The sequence below is a fragment of the Staurois parvus genome, unplaced genomic scaffold (assembly GCF_062004578.1).
Source record: "Staurois parvus isolate SC_StPar_1 unplaced genomic scaffold, SC_StPar_1.0 ptg000258l, whole genome shotgun sequence".
Classification (NCBI taxonomy): domain Eukaryota; kingdom Metazoa; phylum Chordata; class Amphibia; order Anura; family Ranidae; genus Staurois; species Staurois parvus.
The window spans coordinates 2,581,684-2,594,825 of record NW_028318054.1 but is presented as its reverse complement, the minus strand read 5'-3'; positions in this window follow the sequence as shown (position 1 = coordinate 2,594,825).

Genomic DNA, 13,142 nt, shown 5'->3' with positions numbered 1-13,142 from the left:
CTCCGGGTGGACGCCATATGAGGTCCTTTCCGGAACGCGCATTGTGCATGTCCACAGGGTAACGCTGCGGCGCGATCTGTCACCAGTCGTGTACCTCGGACACGGCTGATGACAGATCTGTGTACCGGCCCTGTTGCCAGTACCATGTGACCTGCTGTGACCAATCACAGCAGGTCACATGACAGTTGTAAACAATGGATGGCTTCCTTTCATGCCATCCGTTGTATACAAGTGTGTCTAGCTGTGAATGGTCACAGCGATCACATGCACAACCTGGGCCAATCACAGCCCAGCTGTGTCATGTGATTAGTCTTGGCCAAATCACAGCTAATCACAAAAAAAACCCTGAATGAATCGATTTCATTCAGGTAAATGCTTGCTTATAGCAAAGTAATTCTTTGCTATAAGCAATTGTGTAAAAAAAAAAAAAAAAATACTGATCACTTCCCCAAAGTAGTACAATATTGCTATGGTAACATTATACTACTTTGGTCATAGTGCAATATGAAGAAAAATCTTAAAAAATAGAAATTTAATAAAAAATTAAAAATAATAAAAAAAATTGAAAAAAATGTAAAAAAATTTTTTCGTACTGTCACCAGTCAGTGTCCCTGATCACCGCCATGCCAGTTATATGATGACGCTGTACTGCACTGGTGACAGTATGTTAAAAAAAAAAGTGAAAATCATGTTTTTAATTTCTTCATTTTCCGAAAAATTATGACAAAAAAATTTACAACTTCAAAAAACTTGCCATGCCTGTTATGAAATACGTCGGAACTGTCTACTTTGCAAAAAGGGGTCAGTTGGGGGGATATCTGTACTGTTCTGACATTCTTGGACCTCAAGAAATTAGATTGGCTCTCAGTACTTCAGGATTGATCAATTTTCAGATATATCCCATAGTTTGTGAACTCTATAACTTTCCTAAAAACTAAATAATAAATACTAATTTGGGCTATTTTCATTAAAGAAATGAAGCAGAATACATCTTGGCCTAAATTTATGAAGAACAATTATTTATTTGCAAACTTTTATAACAGAAACAAAAAAAAATGTGATTTATTTTCAAAATGTTTGGGTAATTTAGCAAAAACTAAAAACCCCAGCGGTGATTAAATACCACCAAAAAAAAGCTCTAGTTGTGTGAACAAAATGATACAATTTTAGTTTGGGTACAATGTTGTATGACCGCGCAATTGTCATTCAAAGTGTGAGAGCGCTGAAACCTGAAAATTGGTCTGGGCAGGAATGGGGTAAAAGTGCCCTGTATGGAAATGGTTAATAAAGGCTTTCTTTGATTTAAAAAAAAGAAAAAGTTGATGCTGTTCATCAATTCACTGAAATTAAAAACCTGACAGACCCAGCAAACATGACTGATCCCAGCAGTACTGCTCCTGGAATGACAGTGCACTGAGCTGTGATCAGTTATATAAGGGAAGAGACAGGTGTAGTTGTAATATTATCGACCGCATATAGCTATGGCCATATTTGGTTAATGTCTTCCCTCAAGTATGGCCAGTGACTCATTTTTGACAATGATTTAACGGCTATCCCTTCCACTTTGTTTACATGACCGGAATTCCTAGCCCTGCAAGCCAATGTGCTGGTTATAGTGGTGGTTGCAAGGGATGGAGTGAGTGCCAGCACCCGCTGCTTCCTTAGGAACCATTGACAGCTTCTATTTATGATGCTCAGCTCCAGCTGAAAAGACTTGGGGAAAGTGAGACCTCAGTAATGCTCGGTAAGAAGCTCTCTTGGCAGGCAATATAGAATTTTGTAGGTAACCACACATGCTCCTAATATGATATGGTAGTTTTTAGTGCCTGTGAAATATTGAATTTACTTGTAATGTGGAAAATGATAAAAGTCAAAACATTAATATATAAAAATGATACATTTTAATAATGTGGTGGGAAAAATAATTCCAAGTTTAAAGATGGGTACACATTTGCATCCAACTACTCTGTATGAAACATGGAACAGGTTTCTCTTTTAAACAGTTTTTTTTTTAGGGTTTTTTTTAACTACAGGGTAAGCCTAATTAGAACTTGAGTCTTGAACCAAGTTCTAGCTTGTCCTGTCCTTTGGGAACTCCAGAAGTGATTTTTCTCCATGTCGCTCCTTCTTCCTCTACCCATTCACCATAAAATTCCACACACCCTACCGCCAAAAGTGCAGTTTCCACGTGGTTGAATTAAAAGCAAACAGGCTGTTCACTTTACAAAGGAAGTTTAACTTGCGAGGAAATTTTCTCAGAGCTTTGTGAATGAGGTATTCAGTCAGCTCTGTTGACTTCCATTATTCAATTATTTGCAAGTAAAAATGCAGATTTTCTTCCTTGCATGTGATTGGCTATTTTTTGCAATGTGAAATTTAACCGCTTTTACTAAGCTTTGGGGCAAATTCCCTTGAAAAGTGATCCATTTCCTTTAATTAATCAACACCAATGCTCCTACTGCATTCCCTATAAGGTAAGGTCAGTTTGAGAACCAGCAGAAACAATGAGACTAAACCCCCCCTCCCCCACACACACACATACACACACACATACACACACACACACTTCCCCCTGTAATTTCAAAGGTATTTTAGCTAATCCAGGAAGCAGAGCTTTCATACATACAGTACACTGCTCAAAAAAAAATAAAGAAACACTTTTTAATCAGAGTATAGCATCAAGTCAATTAAACTCCTGGGATATTGATCTGGTCAGTGAAGTACCAGAGGGGGTTTTTAATCAGTTTCAGTGTTTTGGTGTTAATTAAATTAACAGGGGCACTAGATGGATAACAATGAGATGACCCTCAAAACAGGAATGGTTTTACAGGTGGAGGCCACTAGCTAGGGTCATTGTGACTACTGGTCGCATGAGACAATGCCTGGACCCTACAGAGGTTGCACAGACAGTCCAACTCCTTCAGGATGGCACACCAATAATCACCATTGCCAGAAGGTTTGCTGTGTCTCCCAGCACAGTCTCAAGAGCATGAAGGAGATTCCAGGAGACAGGCAGTTACTCTAGGAGTGCTGGACATGGCCGTAGAAGGTCCTTAACCCATCAGCAATACTGGTATCTGCTCCTTTGTGCAAGTAGGAACAGGATGAGCACTGCCAGAGCCCTACAAAATTACCTCCAGCAGGCCACTGGTGTGAATGTCTCTGATCGAACAATCAGCAACATACTTTATGAGGGTGGCCTCTAGTGGGCCCTGGGCTCACTGCCCGGCACCATAGGGCTTGATTGGCATTTGTCATTGAACACCAGAATTGGCAGGTCTGCCACTGGCGTCCTGTGTTTTTCACAGATAAAAGCAGGTTCACCCTGAGCAAATGTGACAGACATGAAAAGGTCTGGAGAAGCCGTGGAGAACATTATGCTGCCTGTAACATCATCAGCATGACTGTTTTAGTGGTGGGTCGGTGATGGTCCGGGGAGGCATATCCATGGAGGGATGCACAGACCTCTAAAGGCTAGACAATGGGACCCTGACTGCCATTAGGTATCTGAATGACATCTTTGGACCCATTGTCAGACCCTACGCTGGTGCAGTGGGTCCTGGGTTCCTCCTTGTGCACAACGATGCCCAGCCCCATGTAGTGAGAGAATGCAGGCAGTTCCTGGAGGATGAAGGAATTGAAACCATTGAATGGCCCCCATGCTTGCCTGATCTAAATGCAGAAGAACACTTCTGGAGTATTATGTTTCGGTCCATCTGACACCGCCAGGTAGCACCTCCGACTGTTCAGGGGCTCAGTGATGTCCTGGTCCAGATCTGGGAGGAAATACCCAGGACACCACTCATCGTCTCATTGGGAGCATGCCCCGATGTTGGCAGGCATGCATACAAGCATGCGGGCGTTATACAAACTACTTAGTATTATTTTGAGTTGCTGCAATGAAATTTCAGCAAAATGAACTAGCCTGCTGCATCGTTTTTTCACTTTGATTTTTGGGGTACGTTTGAATTCAGTCCTTTTGTAGGTTGATCATTTTCTTTTACTTCAAATGGAAATGATAAGGCATCATTACATTCCTAACACATTACCCAGTTCATATCAGTATAGATATCCAGCATGATATTTTTCCCCATTGCGATCTGATGTGTTTTCAAAGTGTTCCTTTAATTTTTTGGAGCAGTGTATATATTTACATATATCCGCAGGCTCTAAAAATTACAAAATTCAACCCAGCAGGCTACCAAAAAAGATTTTTTTCATGTAATTTGTAGCCTTTTTTTGTATCTGGACCTTACTTTTAATTAAAGTGAAACTGCAATATCAAAGCTGGGCTCCAGGCAAACAGCTGAAAGCCTAAGTATTTTGCTTTGCTTTCTCCTCTTGTCAGCACATGTGTGATTAGCAGAGCCTGGTTGGCTACTAGAGTAGCTCCTCCCTCTCCCCATATGAGTGCTGCTGTGCAAGGGATAACAGGAGGCTGATATCACAGATTCAGGTAATTATTATGCAAAAACCTTGCACTGCAGTTGATAGTGTTATTAGTATTTACAGTCATTGAACAAATTATATATAGGGATTGATTTATGAAGAATTTGCATACCCATTTGCCCAGTGCATGTACATTTGTTCTATGCTAAGGCAAAAAATAAATACGAACAGGCTATATCCAATGCTGTTTGAATGTAAATTGTTGATTTGAAATGGAAAATGCTACTTTTGGCCACTAGATTGAGCTAATATATTGCTATAATACTTAGTTCCATTTATTGGACAAAATGGTGTTTTCAATTTAAACTCAATTAAGTACATTCAAACACAGGCTTTAGCCCATTTACATTTGTTTTTTGCCTCATTTGTTCATTACAAATGTACATACACTGTAATTTGGAAAATAGCTATGTGAATTCTATATAAATGAACCCCACAGTGTAAAAATCTTATCTGCAGAAGTAGGGGCCAATGAAGTAACTTTTATCTAAACATAAGTAACTACTTTTACCAGGAAAAAAGAAAGAAAAGTGATAAGACTCTGAAAAGAGCAAGGCCATATACCTGGCTTCATAAACCAATGGCACATTTTAAAGTGAATATCACACATTGATTCAGCCAATGAGTTATGAAGAACTGTTAATGACAAAAGACCAGTATTGACGGAGTGAATGAATAGATAAGATGGCTGAAAAAAAAATGAGCTCTGCAATCAAAGGCATAGAGATTGCTTTCTATCCTTTTAATTTGGAAGAGCTTGAGTATCCTTCCAGCAATGAATTTCAGAATGGTCTCTGTCCTGAATTAATTCCTCAACAGATGTTTTAATCTCACTCGTCCTTTTGGATACCAGACCAAGTTTAATTTAACCTGCCTGAACTCTTTCACTGGAAGCTGTTTCTGCATGAGTAGATTTAATTCTTTGCTCTACCATATAATTACATGTTATTGCTTTCCTATGTGTTTATACATCTCTCATTTACCATGTCATCTTCACCTTCTGCTTACTGCAATCTATTTTACTTTGACTTGATAAAGTTTTTGTTACAGAGTGCAGAGTACATTTATCAACTGTATGCGGGAATATTTATGATCGGTGACAATCACTACACTTATAGCATATTTTAAAATGTCCATAGTAATCTGATACTCATTTATGAACATTTCATAAAGGAGATGTAAATATTAGGAACACATATTGATAGTCACAATACATTCCTTTTTCATTTCCCATAAACAAAATCATCCCCAAACACTCCAAGATACTTTTTTTTAGGATCATGTGGTCCTTATTCTCCAGGCTTCAGGAGCAGGGGGACAGATACTTAAAATTTGCAGCTGCTCTATTGACAGTGTAACACTTTCCAGCAGCTGTGAATCAGACTCTGGAGGGCTGTGTGGGTGAATGGGGGGCATGTCAGTGGTGTTACGGGCTAAATATATTGGCTACATGTAAGTCCCGTAGGTCTCAGAGAAGATTAGGTGCAAACTGGAAACACTATAATGCATGTGATTCTTTGGTTAGCATGGTCAATAAACAGCAGGCAACCCTGTATTCTGGAAAGGAGTGGTAGGATCACCAGGTATTTTCAGTGGCCACCAACTGTTCAGTAAGTGATCCAGATGGATCTAAAGACACCCAATCACATTTACAATGATGAAAATATATGCCCCCCATCACCGCATGCCTTGGTTCCCGGGTTGTCCTATGCCTCTATCTAGAATCCCAGTAAATGGCGATAACTTTGAGACCATGAGGTGAACTGGGAATATCCAGAAGCAGTATCTGTGCTTGATTAGCTGCATTGGAGGGCAGGTGACAGTTGAGGTGGTGTAACAGACTCCTGATCTCTCAATAAAAAGAACCTGTCACCTGCCCATGCTATGTAATAGGAGGCCTATTAGCCCCCTTGAGATATAAATAAAGTTAAATATAAAAAAAAAAATTGTATAAAAATAAATAAAAATTATAAAAAGTAAAAGCACCCCCCCCCTACACACACACTCATACATGTGAATGCAAACTAGTGCTCAGGTCCCACACGTGCATGTAAATAGTGATGGCTCTATCACCATGCACATTAGAGTGAGAGCAATAATTCTAGAGCAATAATGCATGATTAATTCTAGACTGATCACTTAACGTGTCACTTATTAAAAAATGTAGGCAATGTAGTTTTATTGTCATTTCACAGGTCCATGCAATTTTGAATCTTGACTTCTTGACGTTTTTGGACTTTATTTACTAGATGCAACCCCATCTTCTATAATATACCAAATTTTGGTTTTATATTGTGTTTGTGTGCTAAAATTCATTTTATTGCATTTTTTCTTAAAAATATGTGTTTGATAAACAGCAGGGAAAAGCGAGATGAATCCCATCTACCAAGGCATTGCAGCTCCTCGTCAGACAAACCCATCCCATGTGCAGCGGTGGCTGCACCAATGCGAAAGGACTGTGTAGAAAATTCAGTAGGAGGTAGGCCCAACTGAGAAAGGCAAAGGCAATAGACCCGCAGAAACTGGAACCTGCTGATGTTGGTGGAATCAGCATTAACCAGAAAAACTGTTGAATGGGGATGAATGGAAGCAAAGGAAGAAGCTAAAAGAACCAGGTAAAAGGGGCCTCCATAAGCTTTTAGAAATATGCACTACCCTTTACAAGACCTATCAGTTTTTGAAGTACGTAAAAGAATCAAAACAAAAGAGTCCGTGATGAGTACATCCTCTGCCATTATGCCACCAACCATGTGTTTGTTCTTGGTAACTAGTCTGCTGATTCGGAAGGCGCCGAAGAATGCCCAAGAAAAGGCAAGTTGAAACAAGAGAACCTCGTATGCGTGGAAACAAGTAGAGGGTAATACTGCTTGAATCAATTGTTGGACATTTTATTGCCAGCCTTAAAACAAAAAGTAAAGGATATTACTCACTTGGCACTGCTGCCATTCACAGAACACCTTGTATTTTTTATGAATGAATACAAAGTGTTCTCTGATTGGATGAGGTGTAGAGGAAGAAAGCTGATGTCATGATCTCCACCTTATCCAATCAGATAATGTCTTTTAATTACTGAAAAAGGCATTCTGTGAAAGGTGGCAGTGCTGAGTAAGTTATCCACATGTGGTCATGTGCAGTAGCGCAGCAACTCACCACAGGACCCTGAAGATGGAGGTGAGTGCTAACTTCGAAAGTGTTTGTCAGCTTCTACAGAGGTCAGAAATATGCATACGTACAGTGATCCAAGCTAAACTAAATGTAAGTATGCAGTTAAGATCAGCGTTAAGCTAAGTGATCTTTTATTTCATTTAGAGATACTTTTTTGACGTTTTTTTCTACATTTTCTGGCTGCTGTAAAATGAAAGACAAAAATATTGCATATCTGCAGCATTTATGCATATTCATTTTAACTTGTAAATCCTACTAAAAAGAAAAAAAAATATTTATTCACAAAGTTATATTTTCACCTTAGTGAAATGTACAAAACATTCTGCATTTCCCTATAACAACATAGGCCTCGTTGGCACCAATTGAGTTTTTTAGTGTTTTTTGCATTTTGCAGAAACGCACTACAGCCCATTTAACATGGTTTTCTGTGGAACACATTAAAATCTATGTGTTTTTATCTGCTGTGTTTTTGGAAGGAGTCAGGGACTTTTTTAAATTCAACATGTTGTGTTCTTGGTTCAACAGACTTCAATAGAGACACTGCAGAAAATACATGCAGTGAGTTTTTGACACATTTTTGATCTGCCCAGTTAGCCCCCCCCAAAAAAAGCATACAAAATGAAAAATGCAAAACACAAAAAAAAAACTTGTAACAAACATGTGTGCAAAATCATTAAACACACCACAAAAAGCACTGCAGAAATGGGCAAAATGCAAACTGCATAGGTGTGGACCAGGTATTAGGCTTGATCTACACCTAAGCATTTTGCAGTGCATTTTGCAGAAACATACTACAGTCCATTTAATATGATTTCCTATGGGTAAAGTTCACATCTTTGCATTTTCAACCAGTGAGATTTTTGGAAAGGGGCAGGGACTTTTGTTAAATGCAAAACAGTGCATTTTGGTTCAATAGACCAATAGAAACACGCCAGAAATGCAAGTACTGTGTTTCTGATGCATATTTGATGCACTTTTGACACGTTTTTGATATGTTGCTGCTGCGTTTTGCTTTTTTCACCTGCATGTCAACAAACACCTTCCTTAACAACAGACTTCCCATGCTGCCCAGAAAACCAGGAACTTGATTCAGGCAAGTAGCATCATGAAGACAGAAAGGGGTTTATTTACTAAACCTGGTTGACTCAGAATCTCCTCCACTTCTGCATAAAAACCAATCAGCTTCCAGGTTTTATTGCTGAAGGTTCATTTAACAAGTTGAGGTTAGAAGCGGATTGGCTACCATGCACAGGTGCACAAGATTCTGAGTCAACCAGTTTTAGTAAATCTCCTATAAAAGCTTATCAGGCTGGTGAGGCCAGAAAGCTATTTATATTATACTGCAGACCCAGCCCATAAGGACCAGTCTAAATGGGATAAGGAATGAATGGAAATCATTCTCCAAAAGTCAAAAAAGAAACTAAATGTAAGTATTGGCTGTACCAATGCAAGTTTGAAAATAAAATGTATTCTGTTTTTGACACTTTCCTGTGCAATGATGGTCCACTATTCCACACACTGACACCAATGGTGGTCCACTATTCAACCTACTGACACCAATGATATTCCACTATTTCGCCCACTGATACCAATGATAGCCCACTATGTCGCCCACAGATACCACTGATGGAGCACTATTCAGCCCACTGCTACCAATGATGGTCCACTATTCTTCACACTAATGCCAATGATAGCCCACTATTTTGCCCACTGATATCACTGATGGAATACTATTCACACTGATTCCACTAATGATCCACTATTTTGCCCAATGATACCACTAATGGGACACTGTTCTGCCCACTGATACCAATGATAGTCCACTTTTTTTCCCACAGATACCACTGATGGGACGCTATTCCACGCACTGATATCAATGATGGTCCACTATTTTGCCCTCTGATACCACTGATGGGACACTATTATGCACACTATTTTGCCCAAAAATGCCACTGATGGGATACTATTAAACACACATACCAGTGATGGGATATTGTTCACTCCCATTAATGCCAAGGTATTTTCCACTCACACGGACATATATGTATATATGTATATATATATGTATATATATATATATATATATATATATATATACAGTCATGGCCGAAATTGTTGGCACCCTTGATATTTCTCCAGGAAATCATGTATTTCTCACGAAACGTATTGCATTAACACATGTTTTGCTATACACATGTTTATTCCCTTTGTGTGTATTGGGACAAAACAAAAAAAGGGAGGAAAGAAAGCAAATTCGACATAATGTCACACAAACCTCCAAAAATGGGCTGGACAAAAGTATTGGCACCCTTTCACAACTGCGGATAAATAAGAATGTTACAAGCATGTGATGCTCCTGTAAACTCACCTGGGGCAAGTAACAGGTGTGGGCAATATAGAAATCACACCTGAAAGCAGATAAAAAGGAGAGACGTTCACTTAACCTTTGCATTGTGTGTCTGTCTGTGCCACACTAAGCATGGACAACAGAAAGAGGAGACGAGAACTGTCTGAGGACCTGAGAACCAAAATTGTGGCAAAATATCAACAATCTCAAGGTTACAAGTCCATCTCCAGAGAACTAGATTTGCCTTTGTCCACAGTGCGCAACATTATCAAGAAGTTTGCAACCCATGGCACTGTAGCTAATCTCCCTGGTCGTGGACGGATGAGGAAAATTGATGAAAGATTGCAACGCAGAATAGTCCGGATGGTGGATAAGCAGCCCCAAACATGTTCCAAAGACATTCAAGCTGTCCTGCAGGCTCAGGGAGCATCAGTGTCAGCGCGAACTATCCGTCGACATTTAAATGAAATGAAACGCTATGGCAGGAGACCCAGGAGGACCCCACTGCTGACACAGAGACATAAAAAAGCAAGACTACAGTTTGCCAAAATGTACTTGAGTAAGCCAAAAGCCTTCTGGGAAAACGTCTTGTGGACAGATGAGACCAAGATAGAGCTTTTCGGTAAAGCACATCATTCTACTGTTTACCGAAAACGGAATGAGGCCTACAAAGAACAAAACACAGTACCTACGGTAAAATATGGTGGAGGTTCAATGATGTTTTGGGGTTGTTTTGCTGCCTCTGGCACTGGGTGCCTTGACTGTGTGCAAGGCATCATGAAATCTGAGGATTACCAAAGGATTTTGGGTCGCACTGTAGGGCCCAGTGTCAGAAAGCTGGGTTTGCGTCCAAGATCCTGGGTCTTCCAGCAGGACAATGACCCCAAACATACGTCAAAAAGCACTCAGAAATGGATGGCAAAGAAGCGCTGGAGAGTTCTGAAGTGGCCAGCAATGAGCCCAGATCTAAATCCCATTGAACACCTGTGGAGAGATCTTAAAATTGCTGTTGGGAAAAGGTGTCCTTCCAATAAGAGAGACCTGGAGCTGTTTGCAAAGGAAGAGTGGTCCAAAATTCCGGGTGAGAGGTGTCAGAAGCTTATTGATGGTTATAGGAAGCGACTGATTTCAGTTATGTTTTCCAAAGGGTGTGCAACCAAATATTAAGTTAAGGGTGCCAATACTTTTGTCCAGCCCATTTTTGGGGTTTTGTGTGACATTATGTCATATTTGCTTTTCTGCCTCTGTTTTATATTTGTTCCAATACATACAAAGGGAATAAACATGTGTATAGCAAAACATGTGTTAATGCAATACCTTTTTTGTGTGAAATACTTGATTTTCAGGAAAAATATCAAGGGTGCCAACAATTTCGGCCATGACTGTATATACACACAGAGAAAGAGAGATATTGACACAATTCCAAAGTATGCTCTGATTTTACTTTATTAGCTTCATGTTAGAAACAATAACACATTTTTTTTTATAACAAGTTTCACATAACCTCCATAATAAAACCTCTACGGAACATTAAATTATATCAACCAAAATTCATAATGTGTAATAATTATATAAGCAAGATAGCAGAAATATAGGAATTTGCAATACACAGAATATCTTTATTATTTTCACAAAATTATGCAACAGTATCAAGCTACTATGGCTACTGACTGGTGGGTGATATAAAAAAAAAGTGAATGTGTCCCTGACAGCAGCACCACTCTTGCTGCCCTGAGTTGCAATTAATTCTGCTCTTGTCATATCTTGGCAAAGTGTGTCCTCAAACTGGAATCCATCTCTCACAAATAAAATTATGCATGCTGTGACAGCTTTTATAGCATGCTGCATATTAAGGTGAATGTGAGTGTGCAATAAATGCCATTTATTGGCAAGAATGCCAGAGGCACACTCTACCACTCTCTGGGCTCAAGTGAGTCGATAAATAAACATCCTCTTGTTCACATCCAAAGACTAGAAAAGGGACTCAGCAGATGCTCACTTAGAGCAAACTCTTTATTACCTACAAATACAAAAGGCAGAGCAGGTTGGGCTGTTCCTTGTTGTGGCATGTTCTCTGGTAGGTCCAGTCCATTTTGTTGCAGCAGCTGTCCAAATTCTGAGTGTGAAAACACACTGGAGTCCGAGCTGTTGTCATAAGATCCTATATCAATATGACTGAACTGAAAATGAGCATCTGCCACTGCAGCAAGACAAATGAAAAATATTTTTTGTAATTGTCAAAACTACTGGCTTAATCCTACGGATATGCCTCCGATCTAATGCTCCCACCAGGGGCCGACTGACCATTTAGGCACTCTGGCATTACCTGAGGGCTCGGGGTCAGTAGGGGGCCCATGAGATGCCCCTAGTACGATTTCATATGCTTTTTTGGGTGTGGTTTGAGTGTGGGCAAGGACACAGAGGCCCCATGATTTCCTATTGCCCAGGGGCCCATGAGTTGTCAGTCTACCTCTGACTTCCACACAATTGGGAACACAACATTGCACCCAAAACACATCAGGTATCTTGGACCATTCTTCCACTGTTGGTTTCTTGAAGACCACAGCCTTTAGAATATCTCTAATCACTGAGCATAATGTATGCCCTGGACCATGTTGATTGCAGTAGATTTGCCCATCATAAACTGAAAATGAATACTTGATAGTGAATGACCAATACTTTTGTGTTTTGGAGGGAAAGCTTTACAAACTTGCTGGTGTAGTGTGAAGGATTGTTTCAAGAAACATGTAGAGAATGAAAAACTCATGAGTAGTGGATCAGCAGCTCGAAGGCTCACCCCATATACCTATGCAAAAGACTTTGACTTTCTCAGACCAATGTTTGAGATGAGAAGGTAAGCTATAATCATTGAATAGATGTAATATGTGTATAGCTTTAATAAAAAAAATTTTAATCAAAATAATTGCCATGCTGCAATGTGTAATGTCTTTCAATACCAGGTCCTTATGCCCCTTACCCAACCTCTCCCACTATTCCAAACCATGTGTTACCAATGAGGCCCCACTACATCTATTCCAGCACCCAATACCCCTATTGCCTGCTAGGTAGACAGTTAAACCATATACCACCCCCCCTTTCCGACAACATTTTACCCACCTGATTCAAGCTTCCCATCATCAGAAGTAGGGCTTCATGTCCCACATTTAACCACCCTCCCTAG